Source organism: Gossypium arboreum, chromosome 11 (assembly GCF_025698485.1).
Source record: "Gossypium arboreum isolate Shixiya-1 chromosome 11, ASM2569848v2, whole genome shotgun sequence".
In the NCBI taxonomy this organism is placed as follows: Eukaryota; Viridiplantae; Streptophyta; class Magnoliopsida; order Malvales; family Malvaceae; genus Gossypium; species Gossypium arboreum.
This window is the reverse complement of record NC_069080.1, coordinates 103,925,782-103,937,126: the sequence shown is the minus strand read 5'-3', so window position 1 is coordinate 103,937,126 and position 11,345 is coordinate 103,925,782. Positions and strand designations below refer to the sequence as shown.

The following is an 11,345-nucleotide window of genomic DNA, read 5'->3' as shown; positions in this document are numbered from 1 at the left end:
TAAAGGATTAGGAGCATCAAATTCCAAAAATCTAATGATAATTCATCCAAAAATGTGCTAAGCATGGGATAAAATATGTATAAATTATGACTTATCAAATATCCCCACACTTAAGCGTTTGTTTGTCCTCAAGCAAAATACTCAACTCACAATCAAATAAATTCTTCTCAACTTATAATCCTCATCAATAATGTTTCAAAATAATCCACAAGTAGTCATGCAATGAAAATTTAACTAAAAGAACATTAAAGTTTCAAATAGTCAAAGCCGAGCATTTTAATCATAAAATTATAGGCATCCCCTTTTATCTAAGTAATTATCTTTGATTCTGAATTGACAATGGTTGGCATCCTCACTAAAGGTTCACTCAAATCACTCAATGTGTTTAAAGTTCAAATTAAGCATTCATTAGTCAAACATGAATTATTACTATAGGCTTGCATGAAAATCAAATCTCCACCACTATAAATGAGATGATACACAAATCAAAAGGTCATTGAAGGGTTGTAACGGGGCTTTGGGTTAAAAGTGTGGATAAAGGCTGAAAAAGAAACGGTTAGAATCGAGATTAACTTGATAAATTACCTAACTGGAAAAACAACTAACACCAATTGAATAAACATGAGCTTCATTCTCAGAACATGGAATTAAATACTTAAGCTCAAAGACAAAAAATTACTACTAATATGTATGTATGTATGTATGTATGTATGTATGTATGTATGTATGTATGTATGTATGTATGTTTTTTTTTTAGAATAAGCATAAATGTGGAAAGTAAATAATAAGAAATAATTCAAGGACTAAAAAGAACGAACCTAGTTAGGTAATAAATCAAATTAAATCTCGATAAAAAGGGAGTTAATAAAAATAGGGAAAATTCTTAATGAATTAAAAAGGGTTAAGTTATGGGTTAAAATTTAGGGTTAATTAAAAAAATAGTTTGTTAAGCTCTAAGGGGTTCACTAAGGGTCAATTGTGTAGCTAGGCTTTTTATGAGGGGAAAAAAATAGGTTAAAATCTAAGTGCCTTTATCATTTTAGTATATCAAATCAATGGTGTGGTCTTGACATGTATAATCCATGCAAGTTCTAGAATAACAAATCAATGTTGACACTCATAATAAATGAAATCGGTGAGCAAGAAGGATATATGCTCTAAAAGGCTCAAAATCTCACAGAAATTATGGGTATTTGATGTCAATCTTGTAAATTCAAAACTTCAAGATAATACCTCAATTCAGGGAAACAACCTAACAATCTCAATTCTCAAAATTTCAACTTATCATACTTGATTCTCTAATGTCTTAAAGTTTAAGCAATCAATGCACAATTACCTATGATTTAATTCAAAACATATCAATGAAAATTATAAATCAATCAAAATTTACTCTAATAATGATATGAGAAAATTATTTGAGAACAAGATAAAAATTTAGGATTTTCTAATAATCACGTAAATGACCTCCCCACACTTAAGATGTACATTGTCCTTAATGTACAAAGCAATATAAGGATAATATCAAAAGAGAGGGAGAGAAGCGAAACTGCCCTGAAATTGTGGATGATATCCTTGGATTAGTGAGAGTGAGAATTGTAGGTAAAACTTGTGAAAGGCATAATTCTGAGAAAGTAAACACCACTGTAAAAGAGAATTAAGGGATAATTCGATAAAAACCATGAGGATAAGCAGAGTTTGAAATATAAAAGAGAAGTCTTCAAAAATAAATAAGAGATAAAGGAATTTTAAATAAAATAGAAATAAAAATAAAAATAAAAATAATAGTAAACTAAGCACGCCCGTGTACCTTTATTTCAGCCTGTTTGTTTCGTGGTTTTCAACTTTGGGCGCATCTGGAATTCAGCCCATGCCCGTGTTCTTTGGGCGTGTTGGTGCACATGGCCGTGTCGCACGGCCGTGTCTTGCTTCGTTCGCTTCTCCCACGCCGTTCGCTTCTCCCACGCCCATGTATATATGCGCACGCCCATGTTATTTTGACAGTTTCGACCACGGGTGGTGGGCACGGGCGTGTCACACGCCCGTGTTAATTTTTCTGTTTCTACCATGACTTATAGATACAGGCGTGTTACACGCCTGTGTCGATTTGACAGGATTGTCCACGGCTATGTCGAACGGCCGTGGCAACGTATCGAATCTCGTGTTTTGGGAAAAATTTTACTCTGTTTTCACACGGTCGTATTGCACGGCGTGTCGCCGCCCGTGGTATGAGCACTGTAACACCCCGTACCCGAGTCCGTTACCGGAGTCGAACACAAGGTGCACACAGACTTAACTTAATTGTTTTCACAGTCCATAAAAAATTTTCCAGACTAGCTGGTTACTGCATCACTGTCGCCTTAAAAATCATATCTTGAGTTTTAAAGCTCGAAAATCAGTTTCATAAATTTTCCCTGAAACTAGACTCATAAGTACATCAACACATTTTTTTCTAGAATTTTTGGTTGGGCCAATTAGTACAGTTTATTAGTTAAAGTCTCCCCTAATCCAGGGTTCGACTACACTGACCTTCACGCATTACGAATTGGATATCTCCCTGTACAGGGCTTCAATACTGATGCCGTTTGTTTCTATAGAAACTAGACTCAGAGAGGAATCTATACATATATGGCATAACTCCTAATTCTCTCTGGTTAATTTACAATGAATTTCCAAAGTCGGAACAGGGGATCCAGAAACTATTCTGGTCCTGCTTCACGAGAACTTTAATATCTTTTAACATACAACTCATATGACCATTTCGTTTCTTCCATATGAAAGTAGATTCATCAAGGTTCATTTACATAATTTATTCACTATTTAATACCATTCCTACTATTTTTAGTGACTTTTCACATCCACATCACTGCTGCTGTCAGCATCTGCCTTTAAGGTAGGCCTTACCTATTTCATGATTTCCATGATTCAATTGGCCCTTTTTGCATACATAGCACAAAGTGTGATCATGATTAACCATTCCAATGGCTAATCGTTTCAAAACAATTCCATACCTCATAATGATCAACATACAAATGATTATAGTACTATGCTAAAACGTATATAAGCCATTTTGCATGGCTATCCAAGTTTACACAAAACCGAAAGGTACATGACCTACAACAAAAGGGTAGTCCTATCCATGCCATTTCAAAGTTCAACCAAAATTGTACCAAAATGGGGCTTTGATAGTGTGGATGACTTCGACTTCGATGATCCCGAATCCGGTAGTTAACGAGCAAAATCTATAAAACAGAGAGCCAAAGCAGCGGGTAAGCATTTTAATGCTTAGTAAGTCTCAAGTAATGAAATCAGCTTTGACTAAAGTATTACATTTACATAACTAAATGAATCACTTTATTAATACACATTCTCATAATCATACTTACTTCACATTACCGACCCTTATGTTCATACACAAGAGAACAACTTAGCTAAAGGCGGTAGCTCGTTTATCAACCGGCGAATACTTATTTGTAAGGACTCAACTAATTCAAGCACATACGAACATACCTCATTGTTGGAATTTTCACAAGTGTATAAACTGAAATTTTTACAGCAAGATTGCTCATTTCGAGTCACGTACCTTCGGATTTAACCGGATATAACCACAAGCACAATTGCCTTGGTCTTAACCGGATTTGGTAACTTGCACAATTGCCTTGGTCTTAGCCGGATATAACAACTCGCACGAATGCCTTGGTCTTAGCCGGACATAATCACTAGCATAAATGCCTTCGGGACTTAGCCGGGTATCATTCAAATGCTCATGTACACATATATCAATAATCACGACACATCCATATTTCATTTTCGTTACTAAGGCTCAAACACAAAATATTTATCAAACCTTTACAATTTCGGCTCAATAGCCACACATAAGGAGCATGATTTCAATATAATTCAAGTAGGATCATTACTCAAGACTTACCTTGGATGTTGTCGAGCGATTTCGATGACTATTCGATCACTTTTTCCTTTCCCTTATCCAATTGTGGTCCTCTAAGTTCTTGAGCTAATTCACACAAATTTAACTTATTAAAATCTCATTATGATAGCTTATGGCCGAATATGACAAGGAGTTTAAATGGTCATATGGCCATCCTTTAGCTCAAATACACAATGGTCATGCACAATTTTTAAGCACAACAAGCAATTCAATACAATTCATTCAAACATCAAAGTGAAGCTCAAGGTACTTAGCCCTTATACACATTAGACATTAGAGTCACATGTACGAAATCACGAATCAATTCAACACATTAGTTAGTACTCTCCTTAGCCGAAATTTCCAAGCCAAGAATAGGCATCAATATGCTTGCCTCTAGCCGAATGCATGCACACCAACTCCCCTCATGTGGCCGAATATGCATGTCCATGTTGAGGCCAATTATACACTTAATGCCACACAAAAACAGCATACATTTTACTAACTAACGCATTACATATTGTAGCTCAATACACATCTCTCATTTACTTCATAACCAAACATCATCACAAGCAAATATACACCTTGAAATAGTATATATGTCATACCAATACATCATGTGCAAACATATATTCATGTAGGTGCAAGGGCGAATCTCAAGTTGCTTATATCCAAATATAAACACATATCCAAAGCTCAAATCTTACCTACCATGCAACATGCATGAATCATACCTATGGATATACCATGGCGAATACACCACAACACCATACCATTTTAATTTGGTCATGGTTAAACAAAGAACTTAGTATCTCATTCAAAAATGCTAAAGGAAAATCTAAGAGTCCTCAATCCCCCATCGCATGTATCATTATCAAGCTTGATATTTAGCATGCAATGGCATTAACACCACATCCACTTTGGCCGAATATCATTCCCATGACATAGCAAAGATTTGAACCATGGGCTAATAAGAACATCAAACTAGAAACTAAAAACATGCATGAATCTCATGGCACAACCTCAAACATACCTTAATCTTGATGCAAGTATAGCCAAATCTCTTCTTAATCCCCTTCCAAACTAAACATGAAGCAAAAATTCCTTCCTTCCTCTTTAGTATTTTCGGTCAAGAGAGAATGAAATGGATGAACAAATTTTTTTTCTTTTCTTTTCTTCAATACACGGCAATGGGGAGGGGAGAAGCCTTCACACACACATTTTTTTTCATTTCTTTATTACCCATACCCCTCAGTTTAATGTTTCTCCCTAATGCACCAACAAAACATGTCTATGACATGTTTTGCCCATCCTCCCTTGTCATGGCCGGCCACCTCTTGTAAAAAGAGGGATATTTGACATGCAAGGCCATTGTTTTGCATGCATGCTTTAATTAGTCATCACACATTTCCCCATCATACTTTCAAAGTTTTCTATTAGGTCATTTTTAGTGAAATTCACATTTATAACTCTAAATTAAAGCATCAAAAATGTCACACATGAGTTAACACATATTATAGGCATCAAAATGAATATCAAATTATTTTTATGCCTCGGTTTTGTGGTCCCGAAACCACATTTCGACTAGGGTCGTTTTAAGGCTGTCACAAGCACGGCCTAAGGCACGCCCGTGTGCCTGGCCATGTGGATTTGGAAAACCTGTGTTCAAAGACTCAGTTAATGATTTAGATGTTAAAAATTAAAATTTAAAGAAATCAACACCGTTAATGCTTGGGTTGCCTCCCAAAAAATGCTTATTTATAGTCTAAGCTCGACTTACCTCTCTGTTGCATGGTCATGATGGTGCGAGGAGTTTACACTACTCATTCCTGCTATCAATTTTATCAAAATAAGGTTTTAAACGAGTACTATTTACCTTAGACGTGCTGAATTTAGAATGAGTTACCTCGACTGTACCGTATGGGAAATGTTAAGTACCGTAAGAGGGATTGCTCCATTAGGTTCAGAAGTGGTAATACGAGGGTCTGCTACATCTAATAATACTTTGTCTCCAACCTTAAGTTGATTTGGTGAAACATTGAGTCCGTCATGGCATGGTTTTGGTTTATCGTGTGTTCTCAGTTTCTATGTCTGCCATTCATCTAGTTTCTCGATCTGTAGCCTTTTTTTCTTCATAGATGGGTCCTTTGTTGTTACTTGAACATGGCTCATTTATGCTCTTCGAACGTGTTTCCTGCAAAGAAGGTTGCACCACATGATCAGTATTAGAAGCATGATTTATACAACCACCCTCAATATTTGATGTGTTTCTCAAATTACGAGCTTGAAGAGTGATTGTTTCATCACCCACACAAAGTGTGAGTTCACCTGTACCAACATCAATAATAGTTCTAGCAGTTGCTAAAAAGGGTCGTCCTAAAATCAAAGGTATGTCACTATCCTCTTCCATGTCTAGAACAACAAAATCAATCGGGAATATAAATTGTCAATTTTAACAAGTACATCTTCAATAATACCCCTAGGAAATCTGATTGTTTTATCTGCCAATTAAATGTGCATCCTAGTTTGTTTGGGTTTCCCAAGACCTAGTTGTTTAAAAATTTTATAGGGTATGACGTTAATGCTTGCCCCTAAATCAGCCAATGCACTATTAACATCTAGGCTACCAATTAAACAAGGAATCGTAAAACTCCCTGGATCTTTCAATTTGTTGGGTAACTTATTCTGTAGAATGGCTAAGCAAACTACACTTAACTCCACATGCGACGCCTCATCATTTATTTGCTAAAAGCTTTTTTAAAAATTTAACTACGTTCGGCATCTGCGAAAGAGCTTCAATTAATGGTAAGTTAATATGTAATTTTTTTAATAATTTAAGGAATTTACCAAATTGTTTGTCCGTGTGGTCTTTCCTTGTCGCACTGGGGTATGGCACACGAGGTTTGCACTCTTTACTTACCGGTTTTCGATTACTGTGGTCCACCTCACCTTTACCTTTACTTACCACAATCCCTTGCTTCGGTTCTGGTTCAAGTTCAACTAACCCTTCCTTATCTCGAACGGTAATCGCATTGAGCTGTTCCTTTGGGTTCGATTCAGTATTACTCGGTAAGCTACCTTGTGGTCGTTCAGAAATCAATTTAGCAAGCTGGTCTATCTAAGTTTCGAGCCCTTGGATCGATGCTTGTTGATTCTTACGTGCTGTTTCGGTTTTCTAAAAATGAGTTTCTGAGGGGTGTCGTGGCCTTTGATTTCCTTGGCCACCCTTGTAATGACCTGAACTTTACGGTTATCGGAAAAGTGTATTTTTGGGTCTTTGTTTCTGAAAAATGAATTCGTAAATATTTATTAAAAATATTTACGAAGTTAAATGAATGGTTAATTAAAGTTTAATGAAGTGAATTAGCTTAAATTAAGGATAATTAGGAAAAAGATTAAATTGAATGAAGTGTGAAAGTTTAATTGTAGATTAAAAGAAAATAAAAGGACCAAAATAGAAATTAAGCCAATTTACTATAGATGTGGCGGCAATCTTAGATAAAATCTAAGATTTTATTGGATTTTTTATTCGTTTAAGATTTTAAATTAATTAAATTAATTATTATTAAATAAATAAAAGAAAGAAAGACAAGTGTATGGTAAAAATAAAATACATGTGTAATAAATATTGTACATACATTTGTAATACTTGTATGTATTTACTTATTATTTAAGTAAATATTAATGTATTTATTATTATTAAATTGATATTATGTGATGAATAAATTAAATAAAGACAAATGTGTGGATATGATTTGATACAAGAGTATAAATAAAAATACATACAATTGTAATACTTGTATTTAAGTATTAATAGATATTTATTATTTACAAAAGATAATTATTAATTAAATAATTATATTATAAGATTTTATGTGATAAATATATTAAATTAAGACAAATGTATGGTGTATATGGTGACATGTGTGATACTAATATACATATATTTGTAAAATATTATATTTACTTATTATATAAGTAAAAGATATTTATATAATAAATAATAAATAAAAGAAGACAAGTGTAATAATATATATGTATACAAATGTAAAATAGATATTGGATATTAAATAGATATGTTATTATAGTTATTATTGTTATTATATATATATATAAAACGAAAGTAAAAAAGAAAAGAAAAAGAAACAGAATGAAGAACGAAAACAGAGAAGGGAAAGAAAGAAGGAAAAAGAGAAGAGAGAAAAGGAGGAATTGAAGTTTTGAAGTTTTAAACTTTAATAAGTTAATTTAGCCCTTTTTACTTAATTTTGATGTTTTAGAAGCCTTGGAACAAGATTTTGATGAAGTTAAGTTGATATTTTGAAAGATAGTTAATTATTAGACATTGTTCATATTGAATAAAATGATGAATTAAGGGTTAAATTGATAGAAATTCAAGTTAAGAATGAAATAAGAATTAAATTGTAAAGTAATTCATAAGTTTTGAATAGTAGGGACTAAATTGAAATAATTTCAAAATTATGGTTTTATGCTGAAATTAGAAATTAGAAATTAGTTTAAAGTGGAAATTGAATAGAAATATTGAGTTAAATGTGAAGAATAAAAGTTAGTCTCGATTTAGGGACTAAGTTGGAATTAAGGCAAAAGTTGGATAGAAATTGAAATATTCAATATGAAAATTGAATGGTAGTGTATTGATAATATTTAATTAATTTCCGTAGCTAGTGTTATGCTGAAAAATCGCGGCTAAGCAAGGAAAAGATAAAGTCGACGAAGGATAGCTCGAAAATTACGGTTTGTATTTCTATAATTCGAACTTAGTCTTTAATTGTTGTATTTTTATTTATTGCATATAGAAATTGTTAGTGTTAGAATTATTGTGTTTTATAGTTGAAATGGATTGATTTAATATATAATGAATTTATTGAATTTATATTGATTGAATTTATATTGATTGAACTGAATTGAATTTATATGATATATGTGAATGAGGTAAAATTTAATATTGAATGTATGCTATATTGAAAAATTTAATGATTGAGAATATGATGAAATTAATATGATTATTGTGAAAAATGTGTAAATAAATGGATTAAATAATGATTGAAAGGTGGAAAAATGATTGAATTGAGAATGTGAGAAATTGTGATTGAAAAAAGATTAAATGTGATTTAGATACCCTATTAACAGTATCGGGCTAGGTCGGATATAGTTGGCATGCCATAGGATTGGAAGTGTTCAGGGATACTTCGACCTCGAGTCGATGAGACACTGGGTGTCACTATATTTCTTCGGATAGATTCGAGGAGGTACTGGGTACCAACTTTACTTTGGCTAGGCCGATGAGACACTGGGTGTCAACTATTGCTTCAAACTATCCGATGAGGCACTGGGTGCCAATCTAGTGTGCTTGGTTGGATCCATGTATCCGCCAAGGTCTGAGTCTTATTAATAGGGATAAATAAATGAAGAGATAAATCGAATAAATTTGATTGATTGAGCTATTGAAATGAAATGGGAAATTGAATTGAGAATTGAAATTGAGATATGAGATTGAAACATGAACCAAAGGTTCATGAAATGATTGAAGTTCGAATTGATGATATTTGATATCATTTGATGAATTAAAATGTGAATTGAGATATATGAATCGAATGTATATAGTGGAAGTTATCTGGAATAGCAAGATAATGATATGATATGAATAATAATAACTATTAATGAAATGAATAAGTATAGAACAATGATTGAGAAGTGAATAATATTATTGTTTTAAAATGACGTATGAACGAATTACGGAAAGCTATACAAGTTAGTAAGTAAAAGGTATGAAATAAGCTATAAAGAATTTATCTACGAATTAAATAATTGAATAATTCTAATTGTGATATGATTTTTATGTGTTTATTATATTTTCATTTTATTTGGTGTTCGGATTATAGAAATACCACTGAGTATATCCATACTCAGCTTACAGTTTGTTTTCGTGTGCAGTTAAGTTAAGGCTAGACTGTTGAATCAACATCCCAGGCCGATCCCGAATTTGATGAGGTAAAGTATGTTGAGTAATTGTAATGGCATGTACCTAGGATGTCTTATGATAGTCATCTAGGTTGTAAAAGTGTTGATGAAATAAGTAAATTATGATTGGCAATGGTATATAGTCTGAAGTTGAAATAATTAATAAAGTAAGTGATATACTTAAAAAAATTCATTGGATAGGTTATAAAATGTTTTAGATTAGTAAGATTTGAGTATATTTAAGTGTATTTGGATTATTTGAATGTTGGCAAATTGTATTGGTTGAAGTTTTAATTTGCAGGGTTAGAAACATTTATTTTAATAAATGACTGTAATTGAACTATACAGACCAGTAATGCCTTGTAATCCTGTTCCAAGGATGAATAAGGGTTAGAGGGTGTTACAACCTTACGAGAAATTGGGGTGGTTCCTCCAACCTGCATTATAAGTGTTACTATACGTGTTATTTTGAGGTCTAGAGTTATTACCAATATAGTGGACTTGTTCCTCCTCGGTGCCAGGGTTGAAGGGCGGATAATCTGGGTTGTGCATTCTTCCATTTGAATCACATCTCATTACTGGATGTACCTGAGTAGAACCATATAAATCATCAATCTTTTTATTTAAAAGCTCTACTTGGTTTGATAGCATAGTGACCGCGTCGAGGTTGAAAACACCAGCTACTTTTGTCAGTTTTGTTCTCATGACTTGCCACTGATAGTTACTCAGTGACATCTCTTCAATAAATTCATAAGCCTCTTCAGGTGTATTGTTGTTTAATGTTCCACCGGTGGCTGCATCGATCAGTTGCCTAGTTGAGGGGTTCACATCATTGTAAAAAGTCTAAACCTGTAACCATAAAAGTAACCCATGGTGAGGGCACATTCTCAAAAGATCCTTGTATCTCTCCCATACATCATAAAGAGTTTCTAAATCCATCTGCACAAAAGAACAGATATCATTTCTCAATTTCGCCGTTTTAGCTGGCGAAAAATATTTAAGTAAAATTTTTTCTGTAACACCCCTCGCCCATTTCAAACGCCGGAATATGGTTTGAGGTACTACCTAACTTAAACTTATTCAACCTTAGAAAATCAGGTTGTAAAATCTTGATCAAATTAAAACTTTTCGTTTCATAAGCAATCTGTCTCTTAAATGAGCTTACAAGGCCCAAAACATACATTCAAGATGGTTGGGACCACACCGAGGATTTAAGAAAAACTTGGAAAAATTTTTGCTTTAGCCTCCACACGCCCGTGTGGTTCAGGCAAGCCCATGCCCTTCGCCCGTGTGTAACACTGACTTCAACATACGGCCATGGCATACACCCGTGTGACCTGCCCGTGTATGATACTGACTTTAAGACACGGCCATGGGGCACGCCTAGAGGTGTGCACGAGCAGGGCCGATTCAGGTTTGAGCCGGGCTCAGACAAAATTTT

At 33.7% G+C, this 11,345-nt stretch overlaps 1 non-coding gene across 1 annotated transcript; it reads left to right on the top strand.

The window, feature by feature from the left end:
* The first annotated feature begins 10,769 nt into the window (after window positions 1-10,769).
* On the top strand, window positions 10,770-10,876 carry LOC128284654 (small nucleolar RNA R71). Its single transcript, XR_008275076.1, has one exon. It is a non-coding gene; the product is annotated as a small nucleolar RNA R71 (small nucleolar RNA).
* Window positions 10,877-11,345: the final 469 nt, after the last annotated feature.